This window comes from Acomys minous, assembly GCF_964271855.1.
Source record: "Acomys minous genome assembly, chromosome: 12".
Classification (NCBI taxonomy): Eukaryota; Metazoa; Chordata; class Mammalia; order Rodentia; family Muridae; genus Acomys; species Acomys minous.
Genome location: NC_140493.1, coordinates 33,880,883 through 33,901,765, shown reverse-complemented (window position 1 = coordinate 33,901,765; position 20,883 = coordinate 33,880,883). Strand labels below are relative to the sequence as shown.

Below are 20,883 nucleotides of genomic sequence, written 5' to 3'. Positions count from 1 at the left end.
CTTTAGGGATCGAACAACCCCTTCATAGGATCATATATCAGATATCCTGCATATCAAATATTTACATTACAATTTTTAACAGTATCAAATTTACAGTTATGAAGTAGCAACAAAATAATTTTATGGTTGTGGGTCACCACACACATGAGGATCTGTATTAAGAGTTACAGCGTTGGGAAGGCTGAGAACCACTGCTCTGACGTTCTTGCCAGGACCTGGCTTCATGGTTGATGATTAATTTTCTTTGGCTACATGTTTGTTCACATTCCTTAGGGCAAGTAAGTAGCAGATGTGAACAGAGATGACAAAAATGAGATCTCGGTGTGCACTCTACTTACAGGTAAGATGACAAAGACATCTGCTTTCAAATCGTTCTACTTTAAAGCTAAAAGAAGCAACCCAAACAGCAGTAAACTAAAATTGGGGTTGGGGTGGGGGGGAGCGGAATGTGAGACGTGATTCTTTGGAAGGAGAAATAATAATTAGTAACTTTAAACTATACTGGCAGAAACACCGTTTGTATCACTGACGGATCGGTAACGTTGACTGTGGCTCCCACAGCCCTATGGAAAGAAGAGGGGATGCTGCACCGCTTTCCTCACTTGGCCTTGGAGTCTGCACATGACACTCTCTTCCCATGCTTCTCTTTTTCTCCATTGTTACTTTTCTACAAATGGCATTTGCCTCACCTGGAACATTTCTTGGACATTTTGCACATCCTCCACTTACAACTCATGCTGACCCTATAAATTGAATGTCCCCCCTTCCCGACCCTCTTCCGATGAGTACTGTAAGTCCCCAGACAAACTGGAGCATCCGCCATTACATGCTTCCTCCTTTACATCCACAGCTCCCACGCTTGCCTCTTTTTTATTTTAGTCTATTTCCTGTTATCTGAGTTTCTGATGAAAGCACCTTTTTTTCTTCTATGGAGTGTTCTCCAGTATCCTGTATATGGTCCTGGAATGGACAGATGGGCAGCAAGGATACCCTCTAGGTTGCAATGGACTTCTTATACCTAGTGGCAAAAATCACACAATAATGATTATAGAAATACACAACTTCTTTTTAACCATAGCACCAGATGAGCACTAGCTCACGTTCACAAACAAGCAGTAGCAGTTAACTAGGCACAAGACAGAAAATAACAGACCCTTGCTTGCTTCTTTCCAGTGGCTGGGAGCCCCCTGCTGTCCAAAGGAATGCAACACTTTGCATTTCTCCCCAGGCTAGCAGGACAGGGTTGAACATTCAACAAGTAGCCTTCAAAACTTATTTCTACCATTTCTGGAACAAGATTGTCATCGTCAGCTGTTGTTATCATCTCCCCTAAATCATCCAAGCCCTTCTGTGGACCCTAGAGGTACCACCATGACCCAAATCACTCTGATTCAAGAGCGCACCCACACCCTACCTCTCTTTCTCAAACTGCTCTTCAACGAGATCACTGTCATGTACTGAACTTCTGGTTTTTGCCAAGTTTTGGGCTAAGTGTTCCATACACATTACATTGTCATTTGCCTCCAATGCCCTAAGAAGCCTATTATGTTTATTTCTGTGTAAGGAAAAATGAACTTTGCAATGGTTAAGTAACTGGCCAAGGCTAGAGTCGGGCCTGAGTTAGGAACCCTAGCTGAAAAGATCTTAAGCCTTGCTTACTTCCACGTCATCTCTTTGAGTCTTATCCCCTCAAACGCCTTGCTACAGCCATTTGCCTCTTCATTACAGCCCTCTCCTCTCTTATGACCTCACTCATATTTTATCAACTGGCTTTTATCAAGAATTTACTGTTTAAAAAACAACATGCTCCCTTCTGTCCACCAACTTGTCTTTTGTCACTCACGTGGGTGATATTACGTTGCCTCACACTGGCTCTTCATACCTTCTGCTATCATCCGGCAGAGCATCCATCATAAAAATGCAGGCACAGTAGCTGCAGCTCAGAGCTAGGATGAATCTAAATGAAGGTTTGTTGGCTTTCATAAACTTCAGTTATGGTTTTGACCTCACATCTCTCTTCATTTGAAACTCAACTCTTGCTCTTCCACCTTGTCTCAGATTTAGAAAGGGATTCTTTTTAATTTGATATTCACATTTTTCTTTGGCTTGTATAATTTAATTTTATGATTGGCATCTTTTTAGATTAATTTTTACCATTATTCCCAGATATGTTAAAACTTACACATAGCTTTATTATTTCCTGCCCTGAGTTAGTAGAATTTATTCTTAATTAACGAAATAGACTACCTAGCTAAATGATATTCATAGAATATTATAATAAAACTTCCAGAGAAATGAAATATACCAAGAATAATTTTTAGGAAGTGAATCAAGATCAATTTTAATCATGGATAGTACTATTTTATATATTCACCTGATCTTAATAACACTGTCTGATTCTTGTTACTATTAAGCATGTCACTACAATGTCTCTTAATTTAAAAAATTATTGCTCCTGGATTTATAATTCTAAGCACTTGTTACAAAGACAAAGCCTCATTTTATATCCAAGAATCATAAATATCTCTTAAAGGGTACTTAATAACTAAAATAAGTTATGAAAATATCCTTGGCTAATAGCTTTTCCATCCAAGTAGAAATGTTCCAAGTCTGTTGATGATTTTAAAACTCTAAGATAAAGCCTGTCCGTGGTACTGGCATTTGAAGAAAGGCCATAGTTCATTAATTAGCTTTTATATCAAATACAGAGAGATGCTATAATAGAGAAAGTTGCTCTGAGCCAGTGTCTAATGCTGTGATGTCATGAGCCATAACTTTTGTTTCTTGTTTTGATAAGCTAAGAGAGCCACTGGTAATTTGTAATAACATAACTATCAAGCCAATCAGAATGCTCAAATCCATTAACATGTCATCTAAGAAGAAAACAACCCAGACAGAAAACCAAACCACTCGAACCACCTCTGACCCACACAGCAGCGGCCCTCCTACTGTGCAAAGACACTGAGGCCTGTCAGGAACACACATCCCTTCTACTCTTGGCTGGGATAATAACAACACATGCTGTCAACACATTGTTTTGTTAACCTCTCCAGTCTGCATTCCTGAAAAGTCTTGGCACGAATCAAGGTCTCCCATAAAATAAGGTGTCAAAGTTATTTAAAGTACATTAAATATATTTCAACAGAATAAATAGACCAAAACAATAAAATAAAAAGAAATCTGGTTTCCAAAGCAAACCAGATTCATATAATTAGGACATGGTCATGTTATATAACTCTCCTTGTTATTCTTTATTTTTGTTGTTGTTCAGGGTACCTTTCTGCAGTATGATCTGTTGAAGGCAATACTGATTTCACCACTGGCAAATCTGTTACATCATCAGGGTTTTGGACTTGCTCTTACTGGCCTAAAATACAATCTTGTTAACACTTGCACTGTGTCTTGTTTTGTCTCAGCATGCCTTTGCCACATCACTTTATTATGAGTGATTATGTTGCTTGAGGGTGCAGATTTCACATCCTGTAGCCACAGATTAACAGAGCAGAGCACATGTACACACTTAACTTCTGCAAGATGGCCTCTGGTGTCCACATACACAGCATGCATAGCACATGCACACATATGTAAGTAACTGCAATTTAAAAAAATTTAGTTAAGAAACACTGCTTTCTATATGCTGACAAAAAGAAATGAGCTAACAAGTCTTCTTTTTTCAATGAGGTACCCTCAACAACAATGAATATTTGAATTAGAACTCTAGACGTCTTTCTCTAGCATCTTGCTCATGATTCTGTACTCTGACCTCCATTAGTTTTAGTAAGACATATCTTCTAAGGAATCTCCCCGAGAAGACAACAGAAGTAAGTCCATAGTGACTTCACAGGGTGATGAGTGCCACCCTATGCCAGTAACCCATAAGGATGGAAGCAGACAAGGGCCAACTGACCACGAGAGAAGGTGATGCTCATGGAACCATTTTAGAGACTACTTTTCATTCAATGATGAATGCTTAATTATTAGTTTTGATACAACCACCATTTTCTTCCTTGTTTTCTTTTTTTTTTAATGGTTTTTATTAGCCAAATTGCAGCTCAAACAAGCTTTTGTGGCAATTGCCAAGGAGTTTAATCACCATGATAACATCATTCATAAGGAAAAATACTGCAAATTGTGAATGAAATAATGATGGTCTGCATTTGGAGCATGCTTCATTGATGAACTGAGATGTCCTAGGACTCTCCATGGAGTAATATAAAAAGAATTAAAGCATTCTTTAGGTATTTTCATCTTGTTGTTGTTCTACAGTATAGGTCTCAGCAAGCTAGTTTCTGGTTGCTAAATTGGAGTTCCAGGCAGGTATTTTTGGAATCAAAAACATAATGTTGAATATTCTCTTTTAGTTAAAGGGGTTTTAATAGCTAAAAGTAAGATACAACAGGAAAAAAAAATACAAACTCAACAGTGTATTTAAATGCAGTTAGTACTCAGTACGTGCTTATTTCTTGCTATGTTTGTGACTCCAATGACACAACTCCAAGGGTTGGGTGAGAAGGGGGAGGATGAATGTTGCTGTAGGCAACTTAGACTACTGTCTAGAAAATATCCCTCCATTTAAAATGAATGAGACCAGTTCATGTGTTGGTGACACATATTTGGGCTTGCAAGCCTTCCGTGGATAAATTCTCCACAGAAAATGTTTAACAACGTGTTTATTATAGAAAGTTCTTAAGAGAGAATTTCATGTATACCACTCACTGTGAAGGTTAAGTTGTTTCTAAAAAGGAAATGAATCTATGGCACATTGTCTGGATTCTGCTACCTGGTGAGTGGGTTCTTGGAAAGAAGAGCGGTTCTGTCAGCCTGGCAGGTTAATAACTGGACCAACTGTCAGTGGTAGGAGTCAGTCATTCTTGGTGAAGCATCTCCCTGTTAAAATGCATTTACTGAATCCTATAAAGACAAGTTAAAGTGAAACAGAATGAGTGTTGTTATAAAGAAAGAATACCCCAGTTGTCCAATTTTACCAATAAAGACTCTGGAGACAGATGCTGGGGTGAAAACTTACTAGCTCAGAGAGACAGAGAAAGCACCCCCTGACTTTCCTACTCAGTTCATGCCCTAGAAGGAAAATACTCTTTCTCCTTCTCCAGGCTGTCTTAAATATCCTTCAACTCACTGTCCCTCCTTTTGACTTCCTGTGTGTCTCTCTATCCATTTTATGGGTTTCCTTTCACTCTTTATGTTTTTTTCCCATGTTAACTTCCTGACAATCTGGTTGCTTGCTCTGACTCTTAACCTAAGGTTAACTTTATTTAATCCTGTTTATAGAAACCTCTTGAATTCAGGGGTGCAGTAATCTCAGCACACCAGAGGCAGAGGCAGGTGGATCTCTGTGAAGTCAAGGCCAGCCTGGTCTACAAAGCGAGTTTAGGACCAGGGCTGTTACACCCACACACAACAAAGAGAGAAAGAGAGAGAGAGAGAGAGAGAGAGAGACAGAGACAGAGACAGAGAGAGACAGAGAGACAGAGACAGAGACAGACACAGAGACAGAGACAGACACAGACACAGAGACAGACACAGAGACAGACACAGAGTCAGACACAGAGACAGAGACAGACACAGAGACAGAGACAGACACAGAGACAGACACAGAGACAGAGACAGAGAATAAAGAAAGCTCTTGGGTTAAAGGTGTGTGTTAGGGCTGAGCCACACCACAACTACCTGTTTACAATAAACAGAAAGCTCTTGGATTAAAGGTACGTGCTAAGGCTGGCCCACACCACAACTAGATACAGGCTTCTCCATTACATAATCTTGGGACTCACAGTGTGATCAAATATCCTGAAACAGATGAATAACACCTAGTTAAATCAATCCACAAGGGCTGGAGAGATGGCTCAGTGGTTAAGAACACTGCCTACTCTTTCAAAGGACCCAGGTTCAATTCCGAGTACCCACATGGGAGCTGACAACTATCTGTAACTCCAAAATCTGACACCCTCACACAAACACACATAAATTAAAATTGAATAAAATATTTTTTTAAAAAATCAATGAGCAAACTCCAATATTTGCCAAAACCAAATTGCGATTATCAGGGAAGGGTTTTCTTTATTAGAGAAGAGACCTATCCCTTACCCTGAACTTAGGAATACTCTACAAAATGTTTCTGTGAACCATTAACAGATAAGAACTAACTCCCAGATGTTTCATGCTATTTAAAGTGAAGGATTCATTTGCCCTTGGGCTACATTCAAAAAAGTTCGCATAGTACAGTTTCCTTGGCATAAATGAACTAAGAAAATTACATGAAAGTCAATTTGGTTTATCACTTCAAAACTTTTGACTTCTGGGATGAAGAAAATTTCCTGCAAAGTAATGGACTCAACCACATTATTAGCAGACACTAATAATCTAACTTGATGGAAACATGGGGAGTTATTGCTGGCATCCTTCACCTCTACGTGAAGAGTCTGTAGCGTATTTCAGGAGGCGAAATACTTCTCAATAGCCTATACTGGAGCATGTCATCAGAGTAATAAATTCAGTCTTGGATGGGTTGTAAAGCCACTCTAACAGGGCTGAGATTGCACAACTGAGAAGAGATACTTTCTTTTGAACCCATCTCTATCAGTGGTTCTCAACCTTCCTAATGCTGTGACCCTTAAATACAATTTCTCGTGTTGTAGTGATGATAAAATTATTTCTGTTGTTTCTTTATAAGTGCAATTTTTTACTTTTGAACCATTGAGATGTAATATGAATAAATTAATAAAATAAAATTTTTAAAAAGAATCATAATATAAAACCTGATATGCAGGATGTCTGATACGTGACCTCTGTGAAAGAGTCAATTCCCAAAGAGTTCAAGACCTACAGGTTGAGAAATGCTAATCTATGGGCTTAAAGCAGAAAGATATTTATTCCCAACAGAATTTACAAGAATTCGAAAACCTGTTGGATGCAGCAAAGGCCACTAGTCAAATCAAATCTCCAATGCCTGGGTAGGAATTTGCTGACAGTTAAGACTTGCTGTCAGACTGATCTCAAGTCTAAGAGTGAATCTGCCAGTAACTAACTTATTACATCTAAGCCTTCACAATTCTCAATTGCTTTCCCAGCATGAACAATGTATTATAATATATGTTGAATGTAAGATTTTCTTCATTTTCTTCTTTCTAGAAACTAAGCGTTGTCCATGTCTGCTTTCACTAACTACCCAACAAAATCTTTCATAAAGCAAATGTTCAGATATAAAGGCAGTTATCTAAATGAGTGTTGGCAAAATTGCCAATATCAGTTCACTAATTAAGAGCTGGAGTTCCATGTGTGTGGTGTGCATATGCACTAGAGCTTGAATCCAAGTGCTTTTCCCATTCTAAGTTCCATTCTCAGCCCTTCAGGATTGCCCTGATGATGAACTTGGATAACTTACAAAACCTCTGTGCTGCTAATTTCCTAATCTGTGAATATTATGACACCTTGGTTCACAAAGATCAAGTCATTTGCTTCCTGAGAAACAGGACATCATGAGGAACCTTTGACTTCTAAATTGAAAGTAAAGGATACCAGCCCTAACTGGTATTGCTGTCAAGATATATTTCCAGTGCCTGCATTCATATAGTTCAATTGAGAAAATTAACTCATATTATTTTCCTAAGGAGTAAACAAATTATTATGAAGAGAGTACTTAGATAAGTGGCTGGCGTGCAGCATTCATATGCGAATGTACTAAGCCTTAATATCAAGTCAGAAAATTTCAAGATCAGATACACACTAATCTGCATGCCTGTGAGGCAGACAAAGGAAACTATCACAGTTTCATTTTCTAGGGAGGTCATAGCTTGAAAGTATCTCCTGAAGGCTATGAATCCTGTCAGTAGGGTGCTGTCAGGAAGTGCTCCAGGCACTTCAAGCCAAGTTTATGGTCATAGTTCCCTCCAAGAAAACCCCCAAAGCCTCAATCAGCTTTCACCCTCCAGGCTCCTGATTTCATCTGGGAGTGGAAACAGTCTTGCCTTTCCTTTTCTGTGGCAAGATATGTTTGGGGGATATTTTTGTGCAGTGTATATACAAATGCTGATTTCAGTACCCGGAGATCTGGCTGGAGTTTGGCAATGTAGTTACTACGAAGACATCACCTATCTTGCTATGTTGTAAAGATTGTTCTCCATCACCTTCTGATTGATTAATAGAGTTGAACAGTCAATCTCTAGACAAGGAGCAGATAAGGCGGGAGTTCCAATTCCAGTGGGGGGTGGGGAGGTCTCAGGTGGGGGCCTGAGGGAGAAAGAGAGTCACCGTGAGAACATGGGTGGAGGAAGGAACAGCCAGGGCAAGACTAAGGTGCCAGGTAACAGATCATACAGCTGGGAAGTAGGCCAGGCTGGCATAGTCGGGTTAGGGTAGCTCAGTATCTGCCCAGCTACAGTGCCTAAAGCTTTTAATTCATATAATAGGGCTCCATGTCATTATTCAGGAGCTAGGGTGGGCATAGAGAAAAAAAACTTACTTTTACAAAGGCAAGGCGTTATAGTCATATCTGTCACCAAACATCCATCAAAGAGAGAGCCTGGGAAAAGGCTTCCTGTCTCCCTCCCTTCCCCACAACTAGTAAAGGCTGGGATTACAGCCACGTGCCACTACCGCCTGGCCCATCACACTTCTTTGTAGGAGAAATTTTGTTGGAGGAAATGCTTCTAATTCTTCCACAAAACCAGGTGCCTCGTCTGAGGTTTCACAAATGAGAATGAATGAGGGGCTTTGCCTCAATGTCCCTGCTTCTTGTCCGTACAAGAGTTGCTGGAGTTGCTCAGTCCACGATGATCTCTTCAAGTGACACCACTCCTTCTCCGTATGGTCTTACTACATAGATGGCTACCATTTCCTTGCAAAATAACGATCTCATATTATTTGGTGTTTCTTTAGACCCATTCCTGGGAGCCATATAGGACTCCAAAATGTTTGTTATGATCTTCTTTGTAGGTTTCGGGATGTTACTTCTGCTAAACTTTTTGCTATCTCAGATGCAAGGCAAAAGGGGAAATAGATCCCAAGTTTGGGTGATGGACTGCCAAATGAACATGCAGGGGTGGGGAGGAAGCATCTGATAAGAAGGTGGAGGTTGAGGTAATGGGAGGAACTGGGGCTTAATGTATTCAAAATCTTTTGCATAGAATTCATAAAAATTAATAAAAAATATTGCTTTTTAAAAGGTGGCACTTACTCCAGAAATCAGACTTGTACATTTTTTTTTGTCTTGTTTTATTTTTTTAGAGAGGGTTTCTCTGTGTAATATCCTCACAGAGGCTAGCCTGATCCACAAAGAGAGTTCCAGGATAGCCAAGGCTATTAATAAATAAAATAATGTTCAATAAAATAATGATAATGACAATGGCATATCAAACTCAACTTTCTATGATCCCAAAAGCAAAATCCTAAAATATTACAAACGAGATGGGTGAATAACCACCTGAAAAAGACACACAAAGGCAAAAAAAGTGGATAGGGTCTCGAAGTTTCTGGGTTGCCACTCTTCAGGTGCTCAGCCATCCTTTCTTTCTTTCTTTCTTTCTTTTTTTTCTTTTTCTTTTTTTTTTTTTTTTTTTTTTTGGTTTTTCAAGACAGGGTCTCTCTGTGTTAGCCTTGGCTGTCCTGGACTTGCTTTGTAGAACAGGCTGGCCTGGAACTCAGAGTGATCCTCCTGTCTCTGCCTCTGCCTCCCGAGTGCTGGAATTAAAGGCGTGCACTACCACGCCTAGCTCAGCCATCCTTTTGATCTCCGAGAATTTTGAGTTTTTAATGGAGGCTTTGTTACAAGGGCAGGTTTGACTGTGATTTATTTGTCCTGGTGTCCAATTTAACCTGCTGTCTCTCCTTCCTTTCCCTGGAGATAGAAATAAGAACTCTAATCATTTTTTTTTAAAGACTTATTTATTTATTTTGTATACAATGTTCTGCCTGCACATACAATACACCCTCAGGCTAGAAGAGGGCACCAGATCTCACTATAGATGATTATGAGCCACCATGTGGTTGCTGGGAATTGAACTCACGACCTTTGGAACAGCAGTCAGTGCTCTTAACCTCTGAGCCATCTCTCCAGCCCCTCTGATCATTCTTTACTCTTTTTTTTTAAAGATGTATTTATTTATTTATTTATTTATTTATTTATTATGTACACAGTGTCCTGCCTGCATGTAACACCTGCAGAAAATCGAACTCAGGACCTTTAGAAGAGCAGACAGTGCTCTTAACCTCTGAACTGTCTCTCCAGCCCCATTCTCTACTCTTTTGAAACTATTCCTCTGCAAGTCATCCCATTAACACGCAACAAAATGCTCCTTACTCTGGAGATAAGCAAGGATGTTAGGAGCTGTGTGTAAGGAAATGAGAATGATTTTCACATCAAGATTTCACAATATCACAGAACATTGCTAGTCCCCTCCCACCGTCTTAGAATAGTCATTTGTTTTTAGTTTCCTAAGACCAAGCAGTCCCTCTTTTTTTAAGCCCTCAGAAGCCTGAGATTTTGGAACTGATGAATAAATACGTTCTTTACAGCCAGCCCTCTCTCTAGAATACTTTGCACCTGCAGCTGCTTCTTCCTAAGGTTCCTCCCAGAAGGCAAGGAAATGGTGTCTCTCAATAGCCAAGTGTTTTACATGATAAATCATGTATGATGCTTAAGGAATTTTTGAGAAATGCTGCATGAAGAAATTCAAATTAAGTCACTAGCATTGGATGCTTGGTTATAAAACATCCACTGTGGGTTTATGATACATGCTGTGCTCGTATCTTTTAGCTGAGAATAGCTTGTTTTCCTTTCCAGGGTGCTCAGTTGATGACTCAGGTGATTTGGGACAATCAGAGCTTGTGGATCAGCTGTTGCTTTTCATCCTGTGTGCAGTCTGTTAAGGCAGCGTGGCTCTTCCCAGGCTTGGTGAGATTTGGGGAATTGGTTTTTAGATTCTGAAACTGAAAATGTTTTTTCAAGAAAACACCATCTCAGAAAAAGATCATAGACAAACAAAGCAAAGCAAAACAAACAAACAAAAACTTCTCCATTATTTAAATAACTTTATATATACACAACTCAAGGCAGTTTTCTCCTTGGATGCAGTTCAAAGAAAATTCAACTTTATAAACCTAAAAATGTGAGAGGAGTTAGAAGACGAATAGGGAAGTTATAATTGGTAGTAATATTAGAAAGTTAGGAATACAAAATTATCAAATAACACCAGGTTAGTTCAATGTCACTTTTATTGCACTGAAATTTTCTACTTAAATAATTTTTCATTCTCAAAACTTATCTAAAACAGCACAGAAGGCATGAACACCCCCCAGGAGGGTGACTGAGTTGGATAATGAGAGATTGTCTTAGCATTACTAAAGGAGTTTCTTTCTTTTCATTTGGCTAACAGTAAATTGTTCACTGGTCAGACAGAAACCAGACTAGCAACATAGAGAAGGCCATTTTAAAATGTAACTTCATATCATTTGAAGTTTTATTGGACTGAGAGGATAAGCAAAAAAAGAAATAATAACATTTTTGCTCCACTAATAGAAATCATATTTTTTAATATTTATTTATTACATATACAGTGCTCTGCCTGCAGGTACATCTGCAGGACAGAGGAAGGCATCAGATCACATTATAGAATGTTGTGAGCCGCCGGGCGTAGTGGCGCACGCCTTTAATCCCAACATTCGGGAGGCAGAGGCAGATGGATCGCTGTGAGTTCGAGGCCAGCCTGGACTACAAAGTGAGTCCAGGACAGTCAAGGCTACACAGAGAAACTCTGTCTCGAAAAACCAAAAAATAAAAATAAAAAATAAAAAAGAATGTTGTGAGCCACCATGTGGTTGCTGGGAATTGAACTCAGGACCTCTGGAAGAGCAGTCAGTCCTCTTAACCGCTGAGCCGTCTCTCCAGACCCTAGAAATCATATTTTAAAGAGATTTTATTTTTTACAACACAAAACACTGTTACATAAAGTGTTGCCCGCAAATATATGATATAGTAAGTATAAATAAAAAGGGTGATTCCCAGATTGTACCAAGCAGGTTGGGGAGTAAGAAATTTGTAAGGGTGTGTGAGTTGAAGACCAACCCTTCTCTGTGTGTGCAGAGTCAGGCATGCCATGAGGTAGAAAAGGAGTCTCAGGAGCCTCATATTTGCATCTGTAGAGCTTGCAGGAGAGCCCAGATTATATATTTTTAGACTAATCATTATATTCTACAGGCTGGCACATTTTCTGTACATTTGATGGTTCAAAAATACTTGTCAAATAGCTTGACACCTGATATCTATTGAATGTAGATATGGAATGCAGGTCTTTTTTTTTTTGGTTCTTGTCTAAATGGCAAAATAATGTTTAAAATTAAGAAGTCCTATTTTCCAGCCATGAAGGAAAAACCCAATGCTCAAGGGATGACATATCTGAAAGATGTGAGGGCATAGGAGACTTTGAAGTTGATGAGTCTCCTCTAGACAGCTTGTTGCATGAAATTAAATACTGTTATTTGTGTCACTTATTCCTTGCAATCAAATAATCTTAACTCATATATACCTAAAAGGAAGAGTTTATAGTTTTCAAGGTCCTCAGAAATAGCCAAGCATGATTAAAAAGATCCTTCGCTGCACCCCAGCCCACCCCAGGAATGTGGGGAGACCTGGATTGCTGCTGACAGCTGCTTTTTTTTTTTTTTTTTTTTTTTTTTTTTTTTTGGTTTTCAAGACAGGGTCTCTCTGTGTTAGCCTTGGCCATCCTGGACTCACTTTGTAGACCAGGCTGGCCTCGAACTCATAGCGATCCGCCTGCCTCTGCCTCCCGAGTGCTGGGATTAAAGGCGTGTGCCACCACGCCCGGCTCTTTTTATTTATGTTTAGTTTTTCAAGACAGGATTTATCTGGTACTCGCTCGGTAGACCAGGCTGGCCTCAATTTACAGAGACCCGCCTGCCTCTGTCTCCCAAGCACTGGGATTAAAGGTGTGCGCCACCACTCCCCAGCTGACAGCTGCAATTCTTGACGTAATCAAACATTCATCTTGGACCTGCTGTGTGCATGGCTTAGCGATATTCTCTAAGAGACAGCTTCCTATGTGGAGGACTATTTGGGTGTACACCTTCAAATAAGCTCAACACACCTATTATGTAATTATTTCTTACTGAGGAGGGGGGCAGGGGGGCAGACACTGTTAAACTTTTTACCCAAAGAAATAATACTACTATCCTGGGTTACACTTCTGAAATTTTCCTTTTTTTGGGGGAAGAGGGGGTTGGGGTTTTGGGTTTTGGGTTTTGGGTTTTGGTTTTTCGAGACAGGGTTTCTCTTTTATCTTGGCTGTCCTAGACTCGCTTTGTAGACCAGGCTGGCCTCGAACTCACAGCGATCCACCTACCTCTGCCTCCCGAGTCCTGGGATTAAAGGCGTGCACCACCAACCACCCCGCTGACATTTTCCCTCTTGATGCATCTTTTTATTTGATTCTTCCTTCAAACATGAAGACCATCTGTGCTAGTTTTTTGTTTATTGCCCTTAAGCTCCTAATCCACCTTGATCTTGCTTGGTGATGGAAGAGTCTGATGCAATTAATAGTAACACATTTCTTTTGTCATCAGGTGCAAATATGTATTTCCTTTCTCAGCCGACGGTGGGAGAGAGACGAATGTGGCAAAGAGGAAGAGACCGAGTTCTCTGTGTGGCTTTGCTGGGGCCACTCTACAAACAGCAGAACTTCCGGGAGTGTTCGCACTTTTGCTAGTTTGCTAGCCTCACCACACAGGCTCCTGAACACCATAAAAGGAAAGTGTCCTGTGAGTTCCACCCATAACCCAGAGGGCACATCCCTAGCTAGTTCCCTAATGCCCCCTCCCCTTGAGCCAGTCAGCACGTTCTTTTATCTGTAGCACTTTTCTGACATTAAGTGAACCATCCCCCTCACTGTTGCTGAGCTTCAAACCTCAAGGTCAAACTCCCAAGTTTGCCTTCCACCGCGGTTGTGTAGGCTCAGCTAATGTAAACAGGTATTCAGCACATCAACTAGTCTTGTATTCTGAGTGAGGTTTTGTCTTTACTTAATAATTAATTCCTTATTACCAAATCATTACTGATTGTTCAAGCAGTGTGTTGGCTAGATGTATGTCAACTTGTCACAAAGTATAGTCATCTGAGAGCAAGGAACCTCAATTGAGAAAATGCCCCCCTAAGATTGGGCTATGGACAGGCATGTAAAGCATTTTCTTAATTAGTCATTGATAGGGTAGGGTCCAGCCCATTGTGGGTGATGCCGCCCCTGGGCTAGTGCTCTGGGTTGAGCAAGCCATTGGGAGCAAGCCAGTAAGCAGAACCCCTCCATGGCCTCTGCATCAGCTGCTGCCTCCTGGTTCCTGCCCTGATTGAACTCCTGTCCAGACTGACTTTCTTTAAGGATGAACAGCAATATGGAAGTGTAAGCCAAATAAACCCACCCTTTCCTCTTCAACTTGCTTTTTGGTCCTGCTGTTTCATTGCAGCAACAGAAACCCTCACTAGGACAAGGGGTTATCTTTGTTTAGTTAATTATTCATTCATTGCAACTCTTTTGTTCCCTTTTATTGAAATAGATTCTTTTCTCATGCAATACATCCTGATTACAGTTTCCCTCCCTTTACTCCTCCCAGTTCCTCCCCATTCACCTTCCCATTCAGATCCACTGTGTTTCTGTCTCTCATTAGAAAAGAATAGGTTTCTAATGTAAGACTCGGATTGGTAGAGTCTATACCGGCAAGCAACAAATGAGAGAGACAGAGACCAGATCGATGCAGAAGCAAGAGGCTTTCTTGTTCCAGTGCGCTGTGGTCTACCTGCACACAGGAGTCAGGAGTCAGGAGTCAGGCGACCCTGAACAGAAGAATCTTAGGGTTTTTATATTCTTGGGCTGGGCAGATTTTGGTCACAGTTCCTGGAGGGGAGGGCTAGGTGAGACTACGGAAACGTCACAGTTCCTTAGGCAGGTTGGGTGGAGACTGAGTCTCCAGGGAAGTTGTTTTATCTCAGCTAATCGCTCCAGTGGAGATTCTGGAATCCGCTAGCAGGTCTGGTTTACGGCAGTACGTGGTCATTCCCGGAATGCAGGAAGAAGTGAACTCACCTGGAGACAAGTTCTCATACAGAACATGGTATTAAATGCAGAATATAAATTACATATAGGATATGGCATTAATTTTGCCCCTACACTACAAGGTAACAACAAAACAAATATAATAAGATAAAATAAAAACCATGACACTGAAATCAGACAAAGCAACACAATAGAAGGAAAAGAGCCCAAGAGAAGGCACATGAGTCAGAGACCCTCTTATTCACACACCTAGGTGTTCCATAAAAGCACTAAGCTGGAAGCAACAGTATAAATTCAGAGGACCTGCTGCAGACCTGTGCAGGCCTTGTGCTTGCTGCTTCAGTGTCCATGAGGTCATGTGAGCTTTTATTTAAACCCAGTGTGGGCTGAAATCCCAGTAGTCTTGAGGCCAATCGAGGCTACACAGCAAGCCCCTGCCTGAAACAACCATATTCCATTCTAATGGTGGGGTGTTTCTGCCTCCTAACTACACCCAGAGTGGCCCATCACCTCAGGTACTTCATAGAAATTTTACATATGATATCTAATATTGTGTAGACATGTCAGGAGCTAATTATGTTCTGAAATGAATTAGCCTAATGTCAACATTACAATGACACTGCTAAGCCTAGTGCATTTAATTCAACAAAAATGTATTATTTAAAGGGTCCAATAGCTGGGTGTGGTGGCACATCCCTTTAATCCCAGCACTTGGAAGGCAGAGGATGGATCTCTGAGAGTTCAAGGCCAGCCAGAGCTACACACCAAAAAACAGTCTCAAAAAACAAAAAGAAAGAAAGGGTCTAAGAATCTCCTGATACCACTGAATTTCCACCATGCTAACCTTTAAGTCAGTTAACATTTTATAACTGTGATTCCACGGTAAAGTTTTGAATGTTAGGCCAAGGATTAAGCTACACATTTAAAACTATATTTGTAATGTTTGATGAGGCTATACCTCAGTGGGAGAGCACTTGCCGAAATTCAATCTCTAGTACCACAAAAACAAACAAGTGCAAAAGTATAAGTGAAATGATATTTTAGTCAAAAATAGTGTCATCTGGCTAAAATCCCAGTATTCAGGATGCTGAGGTAAGAGAAGTGCTGTAAATTCAAGGTCAGTTTAGGCTACACAGTGAGGTCACAGCCAGTCTACCTACATAGTAAAACTATTCATGTAAAGGTCCAAAAACCACTGAAGGAAGACTCCAGACTCAATTAGTATGCAAAAACAAAACATTTATTCTGAAGAAACAGCCAGCATATAGATAGAGGTCAACCATCCATACAAAATGGCTGCAACCACAAGGAAGAGCTTGAAGGCTCTCTTAAAGGCTTCTAGTGGAATACTATCTGTGGCTAAGAGACTTGCTGGGATTGGGTGGTACCCCTGGAGGCTATGTGACTCCAGCCATCAGCAAGTCTGACCGTCTCATTCTCCCCTTGAGTACTGTCCCATCTCAAATCCTTGAGTGGAGTTTAAGGGCTAGTACTAGGACTTTTTGTTTTGTTTTCTTTTTTGAGACACGGTTTCTCTGTGTAACCTTGGCTCTCCTGGAGTCACTTTGTAGACTAGGCTGGCCTCGAACTCATAGAGATCCACCTGCCTCTGCCTCCTGAGTGCTGGGATTAAAGGCGTGCGCCACCATGCCTGGCTTAGTACTAGGATTTTAACATTGTAAGTTGGACAGTGGAGATGTGATCAGGCTCACTCTGGACTGTCAGTTAAAAAACAAACAAGAATCCCCCACTAAAATCTCAATGTTTAATACTCAGAAAAACATTTGATAGTAAGGTAAGTGGTTTCCTGTAACAAAGTCTGAGTTATTTTTTTTAGCTCTATGAGCAGTGAACCATAGACAAACTACATTCTAACATAATCTCAAATTACACAAATGAGTATCAGAATATAAGGAGATTAGGTTCCAAAGCTGTTTGGTGGTGGCTCACACCTTTAATCCCAGCACTTGGGAGGTAGATCTTTGTGAGTTCAAGGCCAGCCTAGTCTAGAGCTACACAGAGAAACTCTGTCTCTAAAAACTTGAAAAAAAACCACAGAGAACAGGTTCCAATGTATTAAAAAGCTAATACAACTCAACAATTTTAAAAATCCCAATTTAAAATCGGCAAAAGAAGGCTAGAATAATGTTAAGAGCACTTGCTGCTCTCTAGGGGGATGTGAGTCCCATTCCCAGACCTTCAGAAAATGCAATCCTCTTTTGCAGCCTCTTGTGGCACCCACATATATGTGGTATACACAGAGACACACATAAAATAAAAAGTAAGTAAACAATATCTTAAAAAACAAACAAACAAGAACTGAGGGGCTGGAGAGATGGCTCAGTAGTTAAGAGCACTATCTGCTCTTCCAAAAGTCCTAAGACCAATTCCTGGCAACAACATGGTGGCTCACAACCATTTACACTGTGATCTGGTGCCCTCTTCTAGCACACAGGTGTACATGCAGGCAGAACACTATATATAATAAATAAGTCTTAAACCACTTAGTGGTGTATGCCTTTAATTCCAGGACTCGGGAGGCAGAGGCAGGCAGATTGTTGTGAGTTTGAGGCCAGCCTGGTCTACAAAGCAAGTCCAGGACAGCCAAGGATACACAGAGAAACTCTGGCTCAAAACAACAACAACAACAACAACAACAACAACAACAACAACAACAAAAACCCAGAAAAACAAAATAAATAAGTCTTAAAAAAAAAAAAAAGGAACTGAAGAGACAGCACTTTTTAGAAGATAGCCAAATTTACAACATAAGCAGGAAAATTCCATGTCATTTAGTAACCACAGAAGTAAAACTTAAAATCACAGTGAGATGATCTTATATCTACTTATATGAATATAATAAAAAGTAGAAAAATACAAGGAATTTCCAAAATTTGTGGACAAATGGATTGAACTAGAAATGATCATAATGAGTGAGCTAACCCAGAAGCAGAGAGACTCAAATAGTATATACTCACTTGTAACTGGACACTAGCCCAAGGGGCATGTCTCATGAACGTCTTCACTTACCAGGAAAGTGGGATAGAGGTGAGGACATCCTAAGGTGAGAGAAATATAGGAGATAGGGAAATAGAAGGATCCAGAGGGTCCGAGAAACCTATAAGAGGAATATTATGATGGGTGGATCTGGGCCCAGGGGTTCTGCTCGATCTATGGCACCAACCAAGGACAATACATGCAGTCATCATCAAACCCCTACCCAGATCTAGCCAAGGGACAGGACATCCTCCACAGTTAAGTGGAGAGTGGGGACTGACTTTCACACAAACTCTGGTGCCCCATATTTGGCCATGTCCCTTTGATGGGGAGGCCCGATGGCACTCAGAGGAAGGATAGCAGACTACCAAGAAGAAACTTGATACCCTAGCATCATATTCAAGGGGAAGAGGTCCCCATCAGTCACAGTCACAGGGAAGGGGAATGGGGTGAAAGCGGGAGGGAGGAATGGAAAGATGCATGGAATGGGATAGCAATTGAGATGTAATATGAATACTTTTATTTTTCAATTTTAAAAAAGTAGAAAAATAACAAATATTGGTGGAGACGTAACTGCTTGTTGGGCATAAAATGTTCAGCTGCTATCACAGAGAATTTGGCTGTTTCACAGTAAGTCAGCCATAAAATTACCATATGACTCAACAGTTATACTCTTAGGCATATATGCCAAAAACTGAAAAAAAGAACTAAAACAAAAACTTGTATACAAGTGTTCGCGGCAACACTCCATAATCACCAGAAAGTGACCTCAGTGACCAGCTAATAAACAGACAAAGAGGCAGGTGGATTGCTGTGAGTTCGAAGCCAGTCTAGCCTGGTCTACAAAGTGAGCCTAGGACAGCCGAGGCTACACAGAGAAACCCTGTCCCCAAAAACAAAAACAGAAAAACCAAACCAAAACAACAACAACAACAAAACTATACAGTGAAGTACTATTTTGCCCTGAAAAGAAATTAAGTACAGATGCATACTTTAACCTGGATGAAACTGGGAAATGCAGTGGCACTTGGAAGAACCAAGGTGCAAAGAGCAGTATATTGTATGATCATTTGTATATGGTGTATTAGTTTCTATGGCAAAATACCTGAGAAATCAACTTACTATAGGCTTTTTCTGGTGTTTTGGGTTTTTTGGGGGGGGGGGGGGCTCATCCTTTTGGAGAATTTAGTCTATGACCACCTAAACTGGCTGCTTTTAGGCCTGTAGCATCATAGGAGTGGCTAGGAGGGAGAGAAGAAGAGGGAGAAAGACAGAGGCTGGTTTTTATAACAAGGGTCCTCTTGCCAAGTCTTTTAAGCTATGACTACATCAATGCATTAATTTACTAATAAGGTCAGCAGTCATGGCCCAATCATCTTCCAAAGGCCTCACTGACTAGCACTGCTTTAGGGATTAAATCTTCAACACACAAGCTTCTGCACAGCTGTCATGGTCAGAGTCTGGAATGATCCCTTAGGCTCACATTTTAGACACTTTCTCTCCAGCTGCTGGTGCCATGCTGAGACCCTGTGAAACCTGTAAGTGGTAGAGCCTGCCTGGTGGAAGTGAGGCACTGACAGCGGGGCTCTGACAATGATGCTTGGACTCTGGCTATTTCAGCATTCTCTGCTTCTTTCTCTCATGATGTCACCAGCTGCCTCAGGGCAGACATTCCCTGTACCATCATATCTTACCCTGGGATCCTGGGCATGTCTGCCTAGAAGTCTGGGACCAAGCAGTTAGGAGCTGAAATTCCCGAAAATATGGACAAAACAAAGTCTTTTTCTCTCCTAATTTGTTTCTGTCACATATTTTTGACACCACAATGCAAAAGTCATTAATTACAAAAATTATTCCAAACAAAACCATCTGAAGTACAAAAAAGAGGCAAATCCACAGCTAATTAATTTCTAGAGGTGGCATAAATGGGGTATGAGGCCAGATTTGCTAAGAACTAGAGGGTTCTCTTTGGAGTTAATAAAATTAACCTGAAACTAGACAGTGGTAACTGTTACCCAACTTGGTAAGGGTACTAACTGGCATTAGTTTTATACAATTTCATATAACAGATGTGATGAATTGACCATTACATGTGATTTACCACAATAAAAATATTACAGAAGAGAAACTGGACAAAGTAAATGTGATCAATTTTTTTGGAGTTGTGCTACAAATATAAAGAAATGGGATGGAGGGAAAGCTGTTTAAAACACTGAAGATAGTGTCATTTTGTGGTAACTAGTAAAAGATGCTTACTGAATAAATGCATGATTACCAAAGACACAGAAGGTGTCCAGGTTCACCTCAAGATGAACAAATGAAGCCTGCCATTGAAATTTTTAGCTCCTAACCCGTGACAACCTGTACCATATTATCCACTCACACTTGCTAATAAATAAACAACGTCAATCTGACAACATTACAAAACACAGGAGAACATGTCTTAGCTGATATATTTCTTCAAACATCAATTAGATTCTAGCACAGATAATCTTCTGATACTGAGACAATAAACAGGCCTCATTAACATATGTTAATAGAAAGATAAGATAAGCAATAAATCCAATTTTTAGTTCTTGGGATTATTGGTGAATATCAGAGGTGATTTAGAGTGAATTCTTTCATTCTAGTACTGAAAATTCCATCATTAGCTGAACCAACATCTTAACATAAATGAATTTAATTAATTTTGTTGTAGCATAGGAATTGCCACAAAAACCATTCAAATACCAATCTCAGTGAGATATGGTTTAATGAACACAACACCCCAAGACTGACCATGGCCAGGCACAAAGTGGACTTTGGAGCCAAA

At 40.3% G+C, this 20,883-nt stretch overlaps 1 long non-coding RNA gene across 1 annotated transcript; it reads left to right on the top strand.

Moving 5' to 3' along the window:
* Nucleotides 1–254: 254 nt before the first annotated feature.
* Nucleotides 255–15,222, top strand: LOC311578342. The gene is made up of 3 exons (XR_014772849.1): nucleotides 255–340; nucleotides 10,799–10,909; nucleotides 13,594–15,222. It is a non-coding gene; the product is annotated as an uncharacterized lncRNA (long non-coding RNA).
* Nucleotides 15,223–20,883: the final 5,661 nt, after the last annotated feature.